This window comes from Narcine bancroftii, chromosome 7 (assembly GCF_036971445.1).
Source record: "Narcine bancroftii isolate sNarBan1 chromosome 7, sNarBan1.hap1, whole genome shotgun sequence".
Lineage (NCBI taxonomy): Eukaryota > Metazoa > Chordata > Chondrichthyes > Torpediniformes > Narcinidae > Narcine > Narcine bancroftii.
In genome coordinates this window covers 39,613,667-39,635,920 of record NC_091475.1, presented here as the reverse complement: position 1 = coordinate 39,635,920, position 22,254 = coordinate 39,613,667, and the positions used below count along the sequence as shown (strand labels likewise).

The 22,254-nt window shown below is 38.7% G+C and overlaps 2 long non-coding RNA genes across 28 annotated transcripts in view; one reads left to right on the top strand and one right to left on the bottom strand.

The window, feature by feature from the left end:
* LOC138738794 (uncharacterized) overlaps positions 1 to 22,254 on the bottom strand; it is a 321,374-nt gene that overhangs the window by 294,995 nt on the left and 4,125 nt on the right. For 16 of the 17 annotated variants that reach the window (XR_011341758.1, XR_011341761.1, XR_011341757.1 and 13 more), the window contains exon 2: positions 6,785 to 6,895. This is a non-coding gene — a long non-coding RNA (uncharacterized lncRNA). Of the gene's footprint in view, positions 1 to 3,659; positions 6,616 to 6,784; positions 6,896 to 22,254 lie in introns of those variants that run through there. The other variant, XR_011341765.1, reaches the window with a different exon arrangement.
* Positions 21,122 to 22,254, top strand: part of LOC138738793 (uncharacterized) — a 57,888-nt gene continuing 56,755 nt past the window's right edge. For 4 of the 11 annotated variants that reach the window (XR_011341748.1, XR_011341747.1, XR_011341744.1 and 1 more), the window contains exons 1-2: positions 21,126 to 21,306; positions 21,621 to 21,707. This is a non-coding gene — a long non-coding RNA (uncharacterized lncRNA). Of the gene's footprint in view, positions 21,307 to 21,620; positions 21,708 to 22,254 lie in introns of all 11 variants that reach the window. The other 7 variants (XR_011341745.1, XR_011341743.1, XR_011341742.1 and 4 more) reach the window with 7 other exon arrangements.

The window sequence follows — 22,254 nt, the reverse complement described above, 5'->3', positions numbered from 1 at the left end:
CTGGCCACCGTGACAGAGGTGCACCAAAGAAAAGGTACAAGGACTGCCTAAAGAAATCTCTTGGTGCCTGCCACATTGACCACCGCCAGTGGGCTGATAACGCCTCAAACCGTGCATCTTGGTGCCTCACAGTTTGGCGGGCAGCAACCTCCTTTGAAGAAGACCGCAGAGCCCACCTCACTGACAAAAGGCAAAGGAGGAAAAACCCAACACCCAACCCCAACCAACCAATTTTCCCTTGCAACCGCTGCAATCGTGTCTGCCTGTCCCGCATCGGACTTGTCAGCCACAAACGAGCCTGCAGCTGACATGGACTTTTTACCCCCTCTTCGTCCGCGAAGCCAAGCCAAAGAAAAATCTGAGACCTTCTTATGCACCTAGACTGTTTTGCCATTGAGCCTACATGCTTTCTTTACTTATCGTTTTGCCCTTTATATATTACAAAACATCTTGGCTTGGAAAATTGCTTTCTCATCTCAGGATCAACCTCGGCTGGTGCCATTAATCTCTGCCACATTCCACGATTTTCTATTCGTCCCTGCATTAGTAAGATTATCCAAATAAAAAAATTAAGCACAAATTTAATCTATTTATCCACCAGTCCATAGAATGAATACAGGGATTTTCCAGCATTGCAGACCTCCATAAGTACAAGCATTCATTGATTGTAGCTCTGGAAGAGTTGTGTAGCAGAGGGCGTGGCATGAAGGCGTAGGGAGAAGATGTGGGAAGACACCTCCCCCTGGCAGAACTAGTCAAAACCTGTTTTAAAGTTTTTAAAATATTTTTAGAATCTGTTGATTATACTGTTGAAGTACTCTACAAGCAGCTATGAAGAAAACTAAAGCTCAACCAGCAAAGAAAACAGCTACTAAACAGTTAACAATTACTGAAGAATCTCAGCCTACCTTGCAAATGGAGCCTCCAGACACAATTTCTTCTCAGCCTAGTCCGCAATGCCAGTCCTTTGGTAAGGTGCATACTACATCGGCGCCGATTTCACTCATTGCTTCAGAAGATGGCACCAGTGCCCGACGTCGACCTCCTCCCGATCAAGATGAACAACTGCACATGGGCAAAGTTTCGCGCACGCGATATGACTCAGGCTGCGGGGGGACCCAACCTCCCTTGGTCCAGTGAACCTGTACAGACTGGGGGGTGGGGAGGAGAAGTCCGTACCCATAGTCGGGTCGAGATGACCTCCGTGCTGATGGAGGAGGAAGAGGTGGACATCGCTGGACTGGAAGAAGAGGAGGAACAACTTACGAAGGAGGAGAATACAGTTATCTATAAGGGTAGGCCCATGGTGAGACAGACTTTAAAATTTAAATCCGATCCTCACCATTCAAAACCAACTTTATCTATTGATTTATCTAAACAAATGGAGAACTTGACTTCAAATGAGTCAAGGATTTTCTGTTATGAAGGATCAATTTGCTGAAATGAAGGGGGAAATATCTTCTATTAAAATGGATGTGGCAAAATGTTTGAAAGCTGTGGATAAGGTTCAGGATAAATTTAAGAAGATTGAAGAAGAATTTATTGATTGTAAAGACGATGTGGATAAGCATAAAGAAAGGATGGGACAGATGGAGGATTCGTTTACTGGCTGGAAAATTCAGAAAAGTGATTTGTTGAAGAAGATTGATGCTCTGGAAAATCAGAGTCGGAGAAATAATGTTAAAATCGTTGGTCTTCCAGAAGATTTTGAAGGTCCAGACCCAGTTCAGTTTTATCAGAAGTGGATTCCTGAGATTTTGGGAACAGCATTTTTCCCGAATGGTCTGGAATTGGATAGAGCGCATCAAGCAATAAGAAGGAGGCCACTTTCTGGACAAGGTCCATGTTCTATTTTGATTATCAGGACAGAGAAATGATTTTAAGACTTGCTGTACAGAATACAAGAAGTTATCAGGGCCTTTTATTTGTTAAAAATAGAGTATTTTTCTATGCTGATTTGAGTCAAGCCGTTATTAAAACTGTTCTGTGGAAGAAAGGATACAAGTTTGCCTTTCGCTATCCTGCTGTGCTTAGTGTTTTATGGAGATTATCAATACCAGTTTTTTTTTACTGATGATGCTGAAGCTCTTACATTTGCTAATTCTTTACCTGATAATAATCAGATGCAAAGTCAAGAAAGGTTCCCTCAACAGCTTGTTTTGGTTCCAAAAGGGAAGAATGGGAAACAAGAGATGGAATCTCAACAGTTGATTGATATTGGATTGAAGATGAGCAGGTTACTCGAGATCTGGAGGAAACATTTCATACTTGAAATGATTTTTATGTCTTTTTTTTGTTGTTCTGTTTGGGGGAGGTGGTTCAACTACTGATCCTTCTGAAGTTGTCAGTCACTTTGTGGCATTTGTCACTCCTGTATATTTGTGGTGGGGGAGGGGGGGTAATACTATTACAGTTTTTGGGGGGGGGATTTTATGGGTTTTTTTAATTTCTTCCTTTCTTTTTTTTGAGATCCTTGGTTTTGCTTGTGTTGGAGCCATGGGGAGGTGTTTTGCCATTTATGGTGGGGTGTTTATAGATATGACTTAATGGCTAATTTAAATTTTGCTACTTTCAATGTTAACGCGCTTAATAATCCAATTAAGAGAAGAAGGGTATTGGCATATATTAAAAAATTGGAGGTTGATGTTGCTTTTTTGCAAGACACAATTGACTGAAAAGGAACATCAGAAATTAAAAAGAGATTGGGTTGAACAAGTTATAGCATCTCTTTTAATTCTAAAACAAGAGGAGTCGCTATTTTGATTAATAAAAAGTTATTTTTTAAATTGGATTCAGTTTTTGAGTCAGCTGGTTGGCTTTTGATTGCTAATTGTAAAATCTTTTCTGAATCTTGGACTTTAATGAATGTTTATGCTCCTAATATAGATGATGAGCAATTTACAGTGGAGTTCTTTTTAAATTTAAGTCAGGCATATGATAAAGTTATGGTAGGGGGTGATTTTAACTGTTGCTTAGATCCGTTATTAGATAAATCTCCAAAATTCATAACTAGAACTAAAATGGCTAAACAGTTAATGGTGTTAATGAAAGATATGAATTTGGTAGATATATGGAGAACGCTAAATCCTAAGGAGAAAGATTTTTCATTTTATTCATCCCGTCATGATTCTTATTCTAGATTTATTTTTAGTATCAGCACAATTACAAGGCCGTGTTTTGAAGACTGAATATAAGAGTAGGATTTTTTCTGATCATTCTTTGTTATTAATTACATGTACAGGTTCGGAGAGAGTGGAGAATGTTTATCGTTGGAGATTTAATTCTTTTTTGATAAAAAAATCATGAATTTAGTAAATTTATAAGGGATCAAATATGGCTTTTTTGAAAATAAATATAGGCTCAGTTGATAGTAAATTTGTTCTGTGAGATACTTTGAAAGCTTATTTACAGGGACAAATTATTTGTTATATTAATAAAATTAAGAAACAACATATGGCTGAGATTAGTAAATTGGAGGTGATAGAGATTTTGGAAAAGGATTTACAATGAAATTCTACAGAAGTTAAGAAAGCACATTTAGTTAATATGAAATTATGGTATAATTCATTACAAACTTATAAGTTTTAGAAATTATTACAGAGAACTAAACAGAGATGAGTTGGGTGAGAGAACTCAAAGTTTTAGCTTGGTAGTTAAAGACAGAGCAAGCTTCTAGAACAATAAATGCTATTAGACATGATTCAATTATTACATATAAACATCAGGAAATTAATGATGAGTTTTGTACATTTTATGAGAAATTGTATACTTCTGAAATATTGGAATATGAAGCTAAAATTGATACTTTCTTTTAAGGATATAGATATTAAGGATTTAGATGCTTCTTTCACTGTTAAATAAAAAAAAAGTTGTGTAGCCTCCTTGCACATAAAATATGCATCTTATTCACTTTTTTCTTTTTTTAAACTTTGTTTTTTACCTGCCTGGGGGGCATCTCAACCTCCTCCCATCATCTAACTGCTTTGTATTGTGTTTTGCCCTTTAAAACTCCTCAGATTATAGCTATGATGCCATGAGCCAGGAATTGTGAAATCTTGCAATATACTGTATATCAATAAAGTACTGTACATTATTCTTGGAGAAACCCTACAATGCTCCTCTAGAAACCTCAAAACTGAAAATGCAATCTAAAGGACTTTTGTAAAGAGATGAGACATAATGATAACACATTAGAACTATTAAAATGTTAGAAGGCAATTTCAAAGCAATTTTACTGCCTAATATTTATTGAGTCTTCTTGTTCCCTAATTTCCATTATAATTTTTCCCCCTCTTCCACCATATTTATTCAAGCTTTCTGAAGTATGGCAGACTCAGTTATCTGACACAAGCTTACTTTTCTCTTAATATACACAATTCAGCTTTTATGGTCTAAGGAAAACCAACTTCCAGACTTTTAAAAAAAGAACCTATTGGTTTCAATACTCTGTGCAAAACACGCAGACACACATACAAGCAAACAATATATATATACAGGAAAAGTATTTAGATATACAAATAAATAGTTTTGTGAATATGAAAGTCTCAGATGGTAGTGTGACCAGTTCCTTTGGTCGTTCAGCATTCTCACTGCCTGAGGGAAGAATCTGTTCCTCAGTCTGGTGGTGCTGGCTCTGATACTCCTGTATCTTTTTCCCAATGGGAGCAGCAGTAAGATGTGGTGTGGGGTGGAAGGGGTCCTCAATGATTTTGTGCACCCTCTTCAGACAATGATCCTGGTAGAGCATGTCGATGGTGGGGTAGGGGGTGGTGGAATCCAGTAATCCTCTCTGCCACTTTTATCCCCTTGTGGATTGACCTCCATTTCTCTGCAGCAGCCCTTCCACACTACAAAGTAGCTGGCCAAGATGCTCTCAATAGAGCTCCTGTAGAAGGTTGACATAATGGTTATTGGTAGCCTTACCTGCTTCAGTTTTCTCAGGAAGTGCAGTCACTATTGTGCCTTCCTGACAAGTGAAGAGATGTTGTGTGTGCACGATATGTCACTAGTTAAGTGAACTCCAAGGAACTTGGTGCTCTCCACTACAAAGTTGTTGATATGTAGTGGAGGATGGTTGCCCCTTGTCTGCCTGAAGTCCATTGTCATCTCCTTCGACTTGTCCACATCTAGACTCAGGTTGTTACTCTCACATCATATCACAAGATTTTCCACCTCTTCTCTGTTGTTGCTAATGAGGCCAACTACTGTTGTGTCATCTGCAAACTTGATGACACTGTTGAAGCTGGTTCTGGTGATGCAGTCATGGGTCTGTGATGTGAACAAGAGCAGGCTGAGCACACAGTCCTGAGGTATGACTGTGCTCAACATTCTGCTACTGACCTGGACAGACTGTGGTCTTTCCATTATGAAGTCCAGAATCCAGTTACATAGAGGGGTGTTGAGTCCAAGCAAATCACAATCTGGCATCAGGGGTGTTGCATTGGCTTTATGGAGAGTGGATTGGATGTCCTTTCTGTGAAAGTCATCATTGAAGATTCCATCAGACATTCATCTAATATCCTTCCTGATGACAATTGACAGACATTTCAACATACCAAACTACTGCTGCACAAGGCAAGTGGGTATGGTCTGATGCCATATGGCCCAGAACCATTCCATATCATCCCACAAATCCATATGCAGACTATACAAGTGTAGGTCAATTCCCTTTTACCAGTTATGCAACAGCCACTGGGAAAGAACTACCTTGGATTATTAAAAAAACACAAACAAGACTTAAAGGAACATACAAAGGGTTAACAGGATATTTGTGCACAATAAATAATGCCAAATGCCATAAGATTGTTGGTTTAAAATATAGATGTATTTTTGGTAGCTTTTATTTTTGTACTTTGCATTATTTTAACAATTTCACCAGGCAATACTGTGATAGCCACTCATGGCAAGGTTGGTTATTGTGGATTTGCAGTCACATTCTATGTATTGCAATCTAATTCGCTGGTAATGAACAACCCATTCAGAAAAAGGGGATCCAATTCCTCCTCATATTCTTCCTTCTGTTCTTCAACTTACTTATGCTCTTGCTCCACAGCTGCTTATGCTTCAACTTAAGCTGAACGCTCTTCATAGCAAGGTTCTGCAACATACAACAAACCAACCAGAATTGCCAAATTTCAGTCACTAAGTGATGAACTTCAGAGACTTGTGAAACACTGCCAAAAATGTATACTTCCAATCAGAAGTAACACTGTATAATCAACCATCACACAAATTCATGCAGGAGGTTGAAAAAAAAGATACCTTGCACATTCTGACATTTCATCCACTTTTCTAGTGCATCATTCAATGGTCTGTGTATTTCAATGCAAGCATGGCTTTGTTTAAAGGCTGTCTCATGAAGCTCTCATCAAATCTTCAAAAGTAGAATTCATGTGGCTTTACCCTCCTAGAGAGCTGGGACAGAAACAATTCCATCTGAAATATCAGCAGGCCACTTATGCCATGCAATGTAAAAGTTGTGGGTCAAAATGATCCTTCATGTTCATAGTGTGTCAGTATCTAAGCTGGAGATACTGAGTGCCAAATGAATTGACAGAGTGTCCAATTATTTTCCCTCAGCTGCTGGAATCCATACAGGTAGGTGCTCTTGGGTACCTGCAAGGAAAAGGTGCAATGGTATGGTCATATTAAAGGAAGGGAGCATCCATGAGAGCCATGCAAAAAAAAAGTGATTGGTAAACCAAAAGAGGTAATCAAAGAAAGCAGGAAAATGGAACATCAAAACTGCAGATATAACCATCCTCTCATATTCCACAATTTTCACCTGTAATTGCAGCAGCTAATTCTATGGTTACCAAAAACTTGTCCATACACAGCATCTCCACAGTACAGTACTCAATTTACTTCCATTTGCAGAGGTTGAATGCAATTTCTCCTGGAAAAGAGAGGGAAAAGTATCAGTGAGCATCATGCTCTGCCTATAACAAGGCCTTGATTGAGTAACTGGTAATGTATTTATGAACGCAAGAAATAGGAGCAGGAATAGGCTAATTAGTTCCTTCTGCCTCCTCCACCATTCATAAATGGCTGACTTTTTATATATTAACTGCACTTTCCCATATAGTATTAACTGCATATCCCTGGATTCACCTAATAGCTAAAAATCTCTGTACTGACTATACCCTACAGGTATGAGATGTTTATGAATATTGAAGAAGTGATAACTTTGTGAACATACGATGAGACATATTAGGTAATTGACACAAATCATTGCTAACCAGTTATTGGAGCTGTGATCCTTGAAGTTGTATGCAAATCTACATTGGCAGAGATTAAGGGATGGGACTTGACTATACTGTATATTCATTGAAGTTGATCATCACACACACAAAAATCATATCTACAACCAGATTCAGGAATTATTGTTCCTGCCACATCCTCTCTGATGACAACCTCCCAAACGTATTTCATCTTATACACGGAGGACTTTGTCTTTTAAGAGGTGCAGACATGACTTGACTCATCCTAAGCTACATTCAGGGGTTATTAGAGGCTCATGAAATGGCCTCATTAAAATACAACCTGGATGGATAAATTTCAAGTATAGTAAAACCTCCAATATCTGGAACCTATGGGGATTGGTAGATGCCGGATAAGTTAATTTTCCAGATGCTTAAGATATCAATGTGATATGGCCCCATAAATTTTTACTTTAGTGAATGCTTTCCATGCAATCAAACGGATAGGCCCTAGAATTTAAAACTTGTTAATCATTTAGAATGTTATTTTATATTGCTCATTACATATTTGGAAAGTACATTAAAACATACAATCTATTATATCAGATTTCTAAAGTTACAACCTGAAGTTAATTTTTGGAATTAGAGCTACTAAAAATTTAGTGAGCAGATATCCATAAAAGTCAACTTGGCTTTGAACTATTACAGCATGACATTCATTCAAGAGGAGGTTGGTAGGTGTTAGTTCTTCACATTTATCTTACCTCATTTTCCTGTATCCCTTCATTCCTCATTTTTTTGCTATTCATTATTTCTGTGTTCTCCATTCACCTTCCATTACTACCTTTTATAATGATTCTAACCTCCAATTCTTCCACAAGATCTTCTTTTGAACTCCAACACATATTTTTACTACTGGCTACAGAACATATTTGAAGCAGCCACATTTCCAATTCATAATTATGGGCATTAAAACCAATTCTGCCAAAACAGAAAGTAGTCGCTCAAAGAAAACGATGATTCGAACAATAAATATTTGAATGTATCATAGCAGCACAAAATAAATGGTATAAAAATGTCAGGACTTTTTTTCAGAATTAAATAAAAGTAAGAAAATTTATTTGGCATGATAAAATGCCAAGGATAGCTTTGGAAAAACTAACTTGGAAATTTGATAAGGGAGGATTACAGTTGCCGAATTAAAAAAATTATTATAAAGCAGCTCAATTAAGATTTCTATCCTCCTATTATCAAACTGGGGATAAGACAACTTGGGTACATATCCAGAACATTTTTTGTGTAAATGGAACGAGAAACTTTTGAAAGGAGTACCAATTGTAAAACATTTATTCAAGATATGGAATGGAATTCATATAGAAAGAGGAATTAAGAACTACCAAATAGCTAAGATGACATTAAAGCAGAATCCACTTTCTTTGATATCTGGCACAATAACAGGATAAAGAGGATAAAAGATTGCTTCTTAGGTTCTTTTTTCTTGACTTTTGAACAAATGAAACAGAAATACAATATACCAAATACTATTTTTTCATGCTACCAGCTTAAATCATATTTAAAAAGGAAATTAGGCACAAATTTTAGACTTCCAGAATAGAGCCCATTTGAATATTTGAAAAAAAAACTACTCAAATGCTGGAGAGACTCAGCAGGTCAAACAGTACCTTTATGTAGCAAAGATTTTTTAAATAATTTTTTATTTAATACTTCACCATTAAAATATACACAGTGACATTTTCATTTTTCCTCCCTTCCCCTTAGTAAAATGTCTCCCTGTGTGTCTGCTATCTTAAAAAAAAATGTCCTACATAAATTCCTGGTCATCTTGATTAGGTACATAAATGTTCAAGTTCTAAGATTCTGAATAAATCTGGCACATCATCATTACGTATCTACGTGCTGGGTCTGATTCTTATGAACTAATATAGCAATTCCCCTGGCTTTTGAATTGTACCATGATGCCACTACGTGACCTATCTAGTCTCAATTCAGGGTTTGTGGTGTTCTAACTCAGTTAAGTGTGTTTCTTGTATAAATGCTATGTCTATTTTCTCCTTTTTAAGTAGTGTCAGTCATTTTTTCCTCTAATTTGATTATGAATTCCATTAATATTAATAGTCATATAGTTCAATGTATTCATCTTACCCATCCATTTTCACCTCTTTCCCACCTTTTCAACCCCTCCATCTCCCTTCTTCTAAAATCACTCTTTAGATTGTTCTTACTCTTTACTCTATGCGATGACACAATGAGTAGGAAAATAACAAAAACCATAAGAAAACCAAAGAATATTAAAAAAACAATATTAAATCCCCCTTTACTGAGTTGCCCTTGCCACCTCGCAAGACAACCACAACTGCATTCCCCAGAGAAATCACTATATATTATTCTTAAAAATATAACTTTTTTTCCTTAAATGTCTGTACTCAAACTATTAACATTCCAACTTATTTATATACATTAACTTAACAGTGCTTTTAGTATTTTCTTTACTCCTTTTCTTGTTGCTTATTTGGTAATTGGTCTGCAAAGCGATGAGCTTCTTCTGGATCTGAAAGTTTATTTTGCCCACCAAGGATGAATATCTTCAACACTGTTGAATGCCGTAACACAAAGTTGTAACCTTTTCTCCATAGACCAGTTTTTTTTACCAAATTAAACTTCTTTCGCTTCTTTAAAAGTTCGAAGCTAATATATGGAAAAAATAATAATTTTTTCCCATTGTACTCCAATGGTTCTTTATTTTCTTTCACTCCTTTCATTGCAATATTTTCTCTCTTGTATATGGTAGTAGTTTCATTAGTATGGATCGTGGTTTCTGATGTGGCTGCAGCTTTGACGCCAATGCTCTATAGGCTCTTTCAATTTCTTTTTCTTCTTGGCGTTCTACTCCCAAGACCTGTGGGATCCATCTATTTATAAATCCTGTTATATCTGCCCCTTCTTCACCTTCTTTCAGGCCCACAGTTAAGAGAAAAATTGGAAGATAGTGATAAGGAGATTAAGAAGACATGATATACTGGCCCAAAAAAATGGACATTTTAGAGAATTTTATATTATTATGTCTGCTGACATAACTATCATGTGTCTTCTTAATCTCCTTATCTATCAATTTTTCTCTTAACTCATTCACCTCCATTTCTATACCTATCACTCTGTCTTCCACTTCATCACTTTGCTTTCTCATTTCTGCCATAGCATTCTCCATTCTTTGTATTTTTAAATCTGTCTCTTACATGGTTTTTTAAAAATAAATATTACTGAACTCAACCATTATTTTCATTAGAATCTTTATTTGACTGTCAAAGTATTCCTTATCTACCATCTGCTTCTGTTTTTTACCTTGTATTTTTTCTTGTATGTTTTTATCTTCCTCTTGATCTTCTTTCTCTTGCTCCATTTCTTAGCTCAGTGTTAATCTTGCTTCTATCGGTCTTCTCCGCGGCTTCTCCCATTACCGTGTCAGCATTTTGCGGTTGGCGTCTGTCCCCATCAGCGTCCTCTTTAGAATGCATACTGCGCATGCGCGCTGGCATTTCTTTTTCAGGCTCCATAAGCCAACGATCTAGACTACCCCAGGGGTTGTCGGCACCCAGCTGCACACTTACCGGCTTCGCCGCTTGGGTCATCCTCTTTGGGAGAGTTCCCTACTCACGGACTCTGGTAAGGCCTTCCTCTATTTTTCTCCAATGATTTCTTTATCTCTTCTTTACTTGTCATTGTAGTATTTTCCTTCTTTGGAGCCATCCTCAAGTTCTTCGTATACATTTTATCTTGTGTCTTTTTTATGCTTTTCTTCTCTGCCTTGCTTTTCTATCTTTTTTTCCAACTTTCTCTGTGGAGGGCTAGTTTTCCCTAACCAGCCACTACTCCATCATGTGTCCCCTCTCCCTTTATGTAGCAAAGGTGAAGATACATCACCAACATTTCAGGCTTGAGCTGTGATGCATCTTCACCTTTGCTACATAAAGGCACTGTTTGACCTGCTAAGTTTCTCCAGCATTTATGTTTTTTCACTTAACCACAGTGTCAACAGAATCCTGTGTTTTACCGTTTGAATATTTAATAATTTATACATTTATTGAGAAATTTATCATTAATATGTATATACAATTACAAGACACAATGCAGAAAAAAAGAATTATTTAAGTTAAAAAGAGAAAAAGATTTAAATATACAAATTCACGATGAGGCCTGGTCAAGATTGTGCCAGAAGAGTGTAATAATACAATTAATGTTAGATATCAAATGGTACAATATAAATTATTTTTACACTAATTATACTCTTTCTTTTCTTTGGCTTGGCTTCACGGACAAAGATTTATGGAGGGGTAATGTCCACGTCAGCTGCAGGCTCGTTTGTGGTTGACAAGCCCAATGCGGGTCAGGCAGACACGGTTGCAGCGGTTGCAAGGGAAAATTGGTTGGTTGGGGTTGGGTGTTGGTTTTTTTCTCCTTTGTCTTTTGTCAGTGAGGTGGGCTCTGCGGTCTTCTTCCAAGGAGGTTGCTGCCTGCCAAACTGTGAGGTGCCAAGATGCACGGTTTGAGGTGATATCAGCCCACTGGCGGTGGTCAATGTGGCAGGCACCAAGAGATTTCTTTAGGCAGTCTTTGTACCTCTTCTTTGGTGCACCTCTGTCTCGGTGGCCAGTGGAGAGCTCGCCATATAACATGATCTTGGGAAGGTGATGGTCCTCCATTCTGGAGACGTGACTCCATATAAATTACATGGACTTAATTTAAATGGTTCTGACAAATGTTTCAAATGCAACAAAGAAACAGGAGCATTATTACATGCAGTTTAGTCTTGTGAAAAAGTGGGAAAATTTTAGGAAGACAAATATATTATTGGGAAAAATTATGAAGATACAGGTACCAAAAGATTCCAGAATATTTTCGCTTGGTGATTTATATGACACTGATACAAAATTGAAGTTAGACAAATATCAACAAAAATTTGAGTGTAGCAATAGCAGTGGCACAGAAATGTATGGCAGTAACATGGAAGTCAGATAATTTTACAAGATTGGATAGATGGCATACAGAAATTCAAAAATTGTATACCATTGGAAAAGATTACTTATAATTATTATTAATAATTTGGAAACCATATATGGATTTCATCAGTAAGATTCCATCCACATCATCCACAATACCAACTCCTTCCAATTAATATGTACAGGATAGAATAATATATTAGGAATATATGAATAGTGAATGATAAATAAATTCAGGTGTTATTTTCTTTTTTCTCTTTTCTTTTTCTTTTGGGGGGAGGGAGGGGGATAAAAAGAAAAAATATATATATCATTTGGTATCATTTTTATTACATTGTATGATGAATAATTATATATATGTATTGATGCAAATTAAAAATAAAATTTTCCACAAAAAAAAGTCATCAGTGAATTTGACTTATGTAGGTCACAAGTTTGTACTTTGGCAAACTATCGAGTCCTGTCGAGCATCCTGTATATATTAACCACAGTACTACCTTGCTGAATTATTTCACGAAAAAAGACAGACTGGACTAGTATTTCAGATACCAGTAAGCTACAAGACAAAAACAGGTTAAATTTCAAAAATTAGAACTTACTCCAGAGGAAAAAAACATGGACTTAACAAATAAGAAAGCAGCTCCCAGAGTAAGATATTATTCTTTCAAAACGTATTCCTACAAGGAGGTCACGTGGTGCAGGGGAGAATAAGCAAAGGCAAGACCCTGGAGCTACCAGATCTACAAGATGTTAAACTATAACAAAAAATTTTTAAAATAGTCAAAATACTTACAAGTGGTGTGGAAAAGCACCAGGATCAGAAACAATGACAAAGAAAAGTAAATCAACAAGCAGAAACGGCAAGGAGTCGACGACGAAATCTCCAGAGCAAATCGAGGTGCCTTGTGATGATGAAAATGGCAGGGCTGCCCAGAGGCCCAGCAGTGATGTCGCCATCCAGCTAGAGCAAACGGGTAGACAGCGCTGCCTTGAAGGTTCCGTGGTTTGTCAAGAGCCCAGTAAAGTCTACTGGGGAGGGGGGAGAGCCTTGGGACCCCCTCTCCCCTAGTCAGGAGAGCTTGCACTACGCGTGACGCTCAGGCCGCAGACAGGGAATGTCACGGCCGCAATATGGAGGATCAGGACTGCCAGGCTGGGGGATTTCATACTGTGCATGATTCTCAAGCCACGGACAACGAGAGTGGCGGCTGAGAGTTGGAGGAGCAGGACCACTGGGCCGGGATTGTTCACACTGCGCACAACTCTCAAGCCACGGACTGTGAGTACAGTGATCGCAAAGGAAGGGGACAAAGGTTCTTGGTTGAAGAGCCTAGTTGGGGCCCAGGGCGCTCAAAGAACCATAGTGTCGAGTCGGATAGCGTGGAGTGTTCATGCAATGAGGTTGAGGAAGGGGAGGACAGAGACAGGGGCAGAAGCGACAGCAGTCGAAGGAAATCCCATGAAGCCAGGAGGCCTGGAAGAGGCTTACCTAGGGCACAGACCATGCAGGGTGGGGGGCTCGGAGTCCTCTCTGCAAGATGTGATGGAGGCAATGGGCCTCATGGAACACAGACTATTTAAAGTAGTGGACAATAGAAACCAAACCATGGGAGAAATGTTGGATAAAATCCAAGAGGCCCTCTCTGGCTTAATGGAAAGAATGAAAGAGGCTGAGGATAGAGTGGGTACTAATGAAGACAAGATAAGTAAAACAGAAAAAAAGCGTGTCCTGATGAAGGAAAGGGAGCATATCTGGTCCAAGCTGGACACCCTGGAGAACTTCAGTCACAGAAACAATATAAAGATAGTGGGATTAAAAGAGGGCATGGAGGGGAAACCCCAGTATACTTTTTCCTCCCCCACCAGAGGTGGATCCACGAAATATTGGGCAGGGACATGCTGGGCGACAATGTAGAAATAGAGAGGGCTCACTGATCCCCCTTCCAAAACTAAATCCTGGGCAGAGACCCTGCTCAATCTTGGTAAAGTTGCTGTGTTACCAAAATAGAGGGAAAACTTTGTGAGAGTGGTTGCAATCAATGAGAAAAGGAGGGTGAACCCAATGGAGATTGGGGGGGGGGGTACAATAATTTTTACTCTGATATTAGGCCAACACTGTTGAAATCAAGCAAGAAATTTGAACCAGTCAAAAGGTTAATAAAGCAAAAAGGCTATGAATGTGTGTTGAGGTACCCAGCCACCCTGAAAATAGTAATGCTGGGGTGGGGGGGGGGGGTATGGGACAGGAAGTTCCTATCTGAGCTAAGAAAGGCTCAGCAATTTGTCGAAGAGTTACCAGTCCTGGGGTGGGTGGGGGGGGGGGGGGGTGGAGAGGCAAAGAAAAGCAATAGTAAAAATAGGGAATAAATAATGGTAATGCAAGAATCTAGTGTAAATAGTTATGGTATTTTGGCACAACTACATGTTATTTTTGGGTTTATGAAAAGGGAGGAGAAAAAGTAAATATACAAAATGACAAGGGGAAAAATGATATCTGAGGAGGAGTATGAATGCGGGGTGCTTGACCTATTATATTTGGAGGGGTGGTGGCAAATTAAGGGTGATGGCCACCAACGGTGGGGAAGGGGGTGAGGGATGGAATATTGGTTGGGAGCAGGGGAGTTGCTTGGGGTGAACCAGTTGTTCTATTATAGCTTTCATTGATGTTATGTCTTTTTGTATCTCATTACTTGAATTTTTGAGTCCTCGCTTTTTTTTTTACCTAAGGTTTGCTGTGGTTCTGGCAAACGGAGACAGTTGGCCGAGGACAATTGGTTGGTGGAGACAGGAATTTGAGGTGTTGAAGGTGTGGAAGGACTACTATATTGATAACCCTAGGGGCAATGGCTAAAAGCATGTGTTAGCTTTAATGTTAACAGTTTAAATGGAAATGTTAAGAGAAAAAGGGTCTTGGCACACATTAAGAAAATGGGTGTAGACCTGGCCTTCCTCCAGAAAACCCATCTGACTGAACAAGAGGATCAAAAGCTAAAAAGAGGGTGAGTGGGCGAGGTAATAGCCTTCTTGTTCAGTTAGAAGGCAAGGGGGGGGGTGCTTGCAAACTTGATAGGGAAGAAAGTTCCATTGAGAGTGCAGGGTGTGACTATAGATAAAGCAGGTAGATTTGTATGGGTACACTGTCAGATATACTCGGAATCCTGGACCTTAGTAAATGTATATGCTTCCAACTTTGATGATGAAAAATTTATGCAGGATATTTTCCTGAGATTGGCAGAGAGAAGGGAAAACATTTTAATTGGGGGAAACTTTAATTTTTGTTTGGATTCAGTTTTGGATAAGTTAACAAAGAAAATAACAAAAGAAATGTGGCAAGAGCAACCATTGAGGGTATGAAAGAGCTGAATTTGGTTGATATATGGAAGTGGAAGCACCTGATAGAGAGAGATTATTCCTTCTACTCAAGGCAACATGACTCATCCACTAGAATAGATTTTTTTCTTGGCTTCAGCCCATGTAGAGGGTAGGATCATGGAAATTAGGTGTGCAACAAGATTTCTCTCAGATCATTCAACCTTGGTGATAATGGTTGAAATGCCAGATAAACAGGAAACAGTTTATAGATGGCATCTTAATCCATTGCAGTTGAAGAAATCGGAGTTTTGTAGTTTTGTAAGAGGGCAAATAGATTTATTCTGTGAGGCTAATTCCACCTCTGCTCCAGATAAATTCCTCCTATGGGACACCCTCGAGGCGTACTTCCAAAGATCAGGCTCAGAAGATCAATACAGGGCTATTACAAATATGAAGCTGAAATATAACACGTTTCAAACAGACAGTATGGAAAATGCCACACTGAGATCAAAACAAAAATACTATGAATTGGGGAAAGAGCCCACAAAGTCCTTGCACGGCAGTTAAGGAGGAAGCAAGCCTCGAGAAATATCAGTGTGGTGAAAACTGGGGAAGATAGGATCTCCTATAAACCAAAGGAAATGATTGATAACTTCTGAGAATATTATGAAGGTTTATATAAATCAGAATTGGTAGGGAGGTCAGATGAAATTGGTGAGTACTTGTCCAAGATAGAGCTGCCAAATTTGGATTTAGAAGAGCAGGAAGACTTAGGTGGTCCCTTCACAAAAAACAAGATAGAAAAGGCACTGAACTCATTGCAAACTAACAAGTTCCTGGGGGAGGATGGGTTTTCATCTGAGTTCTATAAGGAATTTGAAGATTTACTGCTGCCTCTTTATATGGAGGCGGTGGGTCAGGCAATGGGGACCATACACTTCCCAGATTCTTTTTCAATGGAAATTATTACGACAATCCAAAAGAAAGACAAAGATCCATTGTTGCCATCTTCTTATAGGCAAATTTTGTTATTAAGCACAGACTATAAGATAATAGCCAAAGCCCTAGCAAATAGATTGATGAAGTATTTGCCAAAGCTAGTAAATAAAGATCAAATGGGCATTATACCAAAAAGACAGGCAGCAGATAACATCCGTAGACTGTTGAGTGTATTACACCTGGCACAAATGAGAAACAAGGGGGGGCCTTGCCATGGCCTTCGATGCAGAGAAGGCATTTGACAGAATGAAGTGGGACTTTTTATTTAAAGTGCTGGAGAAATTAATTGGATACGGGCGCTATATCACGCGCCCAAGGCGAAAGTTGTGGCCAATGGGCAAATTTCCTTAGCCTTCCCTCTGACAAAGTTTAGTAGGCAGGAGTATCCATTATCTCCAGCTGTGTTCATACTGGCTATGGAAACGTTGGCTGAGGCCATTCAACAGGGTTCCAGACATTAAGAGCTATAAAGTTGGTCATGGAAGAACACAAGATCAACCTATTTGCTGATGATGTGTTGATATATCTGACAGACCCATTTAAAATCACTGTCCAAATGGCACTCTACATTCTATAGGAATGTTTCTGGATATAAGATCAATTGGGTCAAGAGCAAAATTATGCCACTCACGGGTCAAGAGAATTGTTACTTAAAGTGGCCACTATATGCAATCAAATACCTAGGAGTTAGAATGGATAACGATTTAATTATCTATACAAGTTAAACTACACCCCCTTGCAGGGAAAGATCGAGGTGGACCTGAACAGGTGGATATCCCTGCCCATTACGCTAGTGGGCAGGGTCAACTGTATTAAAATGAATGTGCTGCCAAGGCTTCAGTATCTCTTCCAGACACTGCCCAAAGCGTTGCCCCAGGGTTTTTTCTAGAACCTGCTTTCATGGTTAAGAACATTTTTATAGAATGGGAAAGTGGAGAAATTGAACTGGGATATTAGTCTGGGTGGTTTACAGATGTCAAACTTCAAAATGTATTATTGGGCAGCCCAGTCAAGATACATCTCCTCACTTTTCAAGGGAGCGGATGTGCCACCCTGGGTACAAATTGGTCTACACTTGGTGGGCAAGAAGGTGGCAAAGGATTTCATTCATAAATGGGATGCTAAATTGCTATCTGGGAAAACTGACAGCCCCATATTGAAAAAATTATTCACATTTGGAATAACATTAATCAATATTTAGGAATAAAAGTGGGACTGTCCCCAAAAAACACTCCTGACTCCAAATCAATTAATATCTTTGACGGTAGGTAACAAAATCCTGGACATCTGGCACCGACCGGAACAGCATCAGGTGTATAGGGGACTATTACGAGCAGGGGCAGCTAATGTCATTTGAACAACTTAATCATAAATATGATTTATCAAACAGGACATTCCACTACTACCTTCAGATAAGATATTTTCTACAGGACAAATTAGATCCAACCACAGCCCTATCAAAGTACAGTGACACAGAGACCATGATTCGAAGGGGGAACATAGGAAATTCATTTCGGCAATGTATTTCCTCCTCCAAGCAGTAGGACCTAAATGAAGCTCTTATAAATCAAGGCAGAAATGGGACTCAGACCAAGGAATAACGATTTATGACTGCAATCATCAGTGCACGCTATAGGATAGTGCAATACAATTTTTTGCATCAGCTATACCTTATTCCGCAAATCTAAGCCAGAATTATCAACCGGGACCTTTGTGCACTCAACCTGGACATGTACCAAGGTAAGGCCCTTTGGACAGAACTAGGCGAAGCCCTAGGGAAAATTATAGGTACAGAATTCCCACAGGACCCAGAGTTGTTCCTGTTGGGTAATATAATGGACATAAGACTTAAAATGAAGCTGTCTAAGTTCCAAATTCAATTTGTAATGATCGCATTGGCGGTGGCCAGGATGTGATAGCGGTTACCTGGAAGTCCAACTCTTGTTTGAGCATTGTGGTGTGGAACAAGGAGATGCAAGGCTGCATTCCCCTGGAGAAAATCATGTACAACTTCAGGGGGAGGTATGGCACTTTCCAAAAGGTTTGGCAACCATATTTAAACTTTATAAGAGCACAGTTGTAGGGAGGACTGCTGTGCCTCGCTGATATGCCTTCCCTGCTTCCTCATCAGTTATTTGGGGTGGGGTGGGGGGAAGGGGGGGAGAATCTGTCTCATTCCAGCCGGGTAAAGTCAGGAAAAGAAATTGGCCTGGACCCGGGCCACCATGCTGTGACAAACCTATAACTTCCTGATGTATGAGTTATTCTGTTGTGAATGTTTTTATTGTCCTGAGTTTTTTTTTGACTAGTTAAATGTTAAATGTCATGGGAGCAGGAGGGTAGGGAAGGAGATAAATTAGGTCTCAACAGAGGAACCTGTATGGTATGGATTTGAATGAGTTGTAATCAGTGTTGATTGTACTCACTGACAATAATATTGTTGAAAGGTCTTTGAGACCAAGTCTGGAAAGTTATAAATAAAATATTCAAAAAAATGTATTCCTACAAAAGCATTTTCAAACACACATCACCAAAGTGTCTTTGTATGCTCAGCATAGATATTGTAGCATATAGTGTGTACCTTTGATGAAACATATAATATTGCACTGATCATCTGATACTGCTCGACAATCCAGATTTAAAAAATGACATTGTTAGCTCTCAAACAGTGGAATCCTCATTCAAAACTGAACAAGAGATTTTGGTGTTTATCAAAAATATCAGAGCTCTTAACATAGCTTGTTCATTTTCTCAGTTTTTTTTGTTTATTTTGAATAATTATAGCATTTAGCAGATCCAACAGGTTATGTTAGAATCCCTGATGCTTATACTCTGTCCCTATCGGTCCTTGATTTGCTTTATATATTTTGAAGGTTTACAATTTTCCATACATTCACCTTACTATTTAATTATCCCCATAACTTCCTTTTGTCTACTTTAGGTGTGTTAAAACAGTGTTGCATGGCTTACACTATTTTCAAAAGTGTCCTTTGAGTTGCCAATTTTCAAATGCAATCTATATTAAGTAGAGTCATCAAATTCCCTGGTGTAATGGCACACTGTTTCAAACTATGTGTTTCACTATTATGCAGCTCGTGGCATTAACTGCACAGCTGCATCCTTGGGAGCCAGCCCTTAAAGGAAAACATGCATTATACAAACACCATTGCTGCAATGCGCTGCTGTTAAGTTGGCTAGGAGGGAAAGAAAGTATGATCTGAGATTCACCAAAAGAGAGCTTGAATAGACACTCCATAAGAGAGAAGTGCTGTGTGCAAAGTCATACAGATTCTCCAGCCCCATAGTCAGGCAATCCTGCTTAGGAGATTTCTACCCAGAATGAAAATCCTGCCGACTTAGTCTATAAGTGCCCATAATTTGGGAAGACTTAATTCTCATGATCATATTCTTTGATCTAAAGGAATTTTTTTTTTAATTGGCTGCCTTGAACATAGAATGTCAAAGAGCACTAGGCTGTAATATGCTGCAACTGTGGCCTTAACAATCCTAGGCCTGGAAAGTTGAGTGTGACAGCAACTTTGACTTCAATATGAAAGTTATCTAAACCTATATGAATATGTATTTGAGGGTGCAGAAATCAGTCCTCACCGAAGACCATTTTACAGAGCTGTAATGACATTGCTCTTCAGAAAAGACCACTTAGGATGGTGGGTCCTTATAAACTCGACTGGTTAAGCTTTTGGATGGCAAATTCTTCTGACCCACTTCGCACAAGCAGTCCCTATGGCTACCTACTGAGCCACCTAAACCTATTTTCCATATCCACGTCATTTAACAAGAGGAAGAGTTCAAAAGTTCAACTTCAAACATTGAGTGAAAAAGTCCGATTGCTGGTCCAATGGATGCTTCACCTTAAGTGTCTACAAGCAGCATGACCAAGCATAGGCCAAGATCTGTCAGTCACTGGATTCATGCAGATTAAAGACAAAATGAGAACTAAATTCAAAGTCTCACGTGACCACTAATATGCTGCTGCTTGCTATAGAACATCTGAAGCACAATTGTGAACTGCGCCGATAAATCGGCAATGTATTGTCATTTTTCTTCATTGCTTTGTACATTTAATACTAGACAACGCTGTTTTGCATGTAGGTCGTCTTGGATGAGTGCACATCACATAATTTTTACAGATTTTTAGTATAGTAGAAAAAATCGTGGCTTCTGTATTTTAATGTCTGCCTATACAAAGTATCTCAGTACAAACATTGTACATGTGTTTCCTCTCTAGTGGTTTTACAATCCAATATTCAAGACCACTAAAACTAATGTTTGAACCAACATTGGCATACTTCACGCATTCCAAAACGTAAATACATGTGTACATTTAAAGTGCTTCATCCGACCTTTTCACTTTTAGTGAACAAACTCTCACACACACACAAAGTCCGATATAAAAAGTGCCCTCTTCGGAAACGTATTGTACAACTTCATCAGTTCTGAGACATCGATTCCAATTATATAGAATTACTGATTTACAAACACGTGGGATAATCTGTCCTGCTACTTTACTACGACTGGATGATATGTCGCGTGTGTTGCGCGCTTTCCTGCAGGGACCGCTCCGCCTACCCTTTTCGCAATGTTGACGCAATCTATAAATAGTAGAACAAAAGGACAACTTCCTTGAAGCTTGTTGAAACTGCATAAAAGGGTAAGCTTTGTAGTTGGTTTAAGTATAACGACGTGTTTGGGAAAATTACATGAAAGAGGGTGCATCCTGTTACTATCGGATTACATACCACATCGATCTTCGTTGACCTGTAAGTGCTCGCGTTGTTTTCTTCTATTAAAAGTACACAAAAGTGTTCCGTAATGTACCTGCCTTAATTTTATCAAACATAGTTGCAGCTTCTTTTGTTCGCTGTTAATTAGGGTCACAGCAACGTAGCTGGTGGAACCTTTAAACTTGTGTACTCTATAAGTAATCGGTCTATAGCAATTTGTACTTTAGCTAGCATCAATTTAACTGATACCAACTGTACCGAAATCCTACTTATTTCCATATAAAATTTTCAAAATTGATGTGAAAGTAAGAGTCCCATATGACACGACAGTTTTATTTATTTTCCTCTAGATATTTTACTCGTCTTGTACTGTAGACCCTAAATCGTCGTGAAACCTGGGCATTTGATGCAAGGATTTTCGTAAATACTGGAGAAAGGTACGCTGTTTACTTGTGATTATTTGTTTGAGATTGCGTTATAACTTAACATCGTGATAAAAGAAAGAATAGAGGTGCGACCTTTCTCCGTTTACTTATGAATCCGTCATCATGAAATCATGTTGGTTGTGTAAACAGACAACATCGTTTGACTAAGGTGACATAAAGTAACTCCACAACACTGCATAGAAGGAATAATACTACTATAGTATTGACATTTATACACAGTGGTTCCGGCATTAGCAGATTGACAGTTCAAGCTACCAAACAATAGTTGACGTACAATCAGGAAAATGCCAATTTAGATCAGTGAAAACGTCACAGAGCCAATTGACATATAGAATAGTACGGAGGGTGGTACTTCCGTTGCAGCTTTGTTGCAAACAATAAGCCGTTTACAATATTGTCGACTGGAGAGAACGGCAATTATATTGTGGCCCTATAGATTATTCGAAGTAGATCGTGGGTAAATAAATCTTGAGCCAATAGTCCTGAGCACGGGGGAAATACTTCAATTCAAATTTGAAATTGTACTTTTTTCATTAAA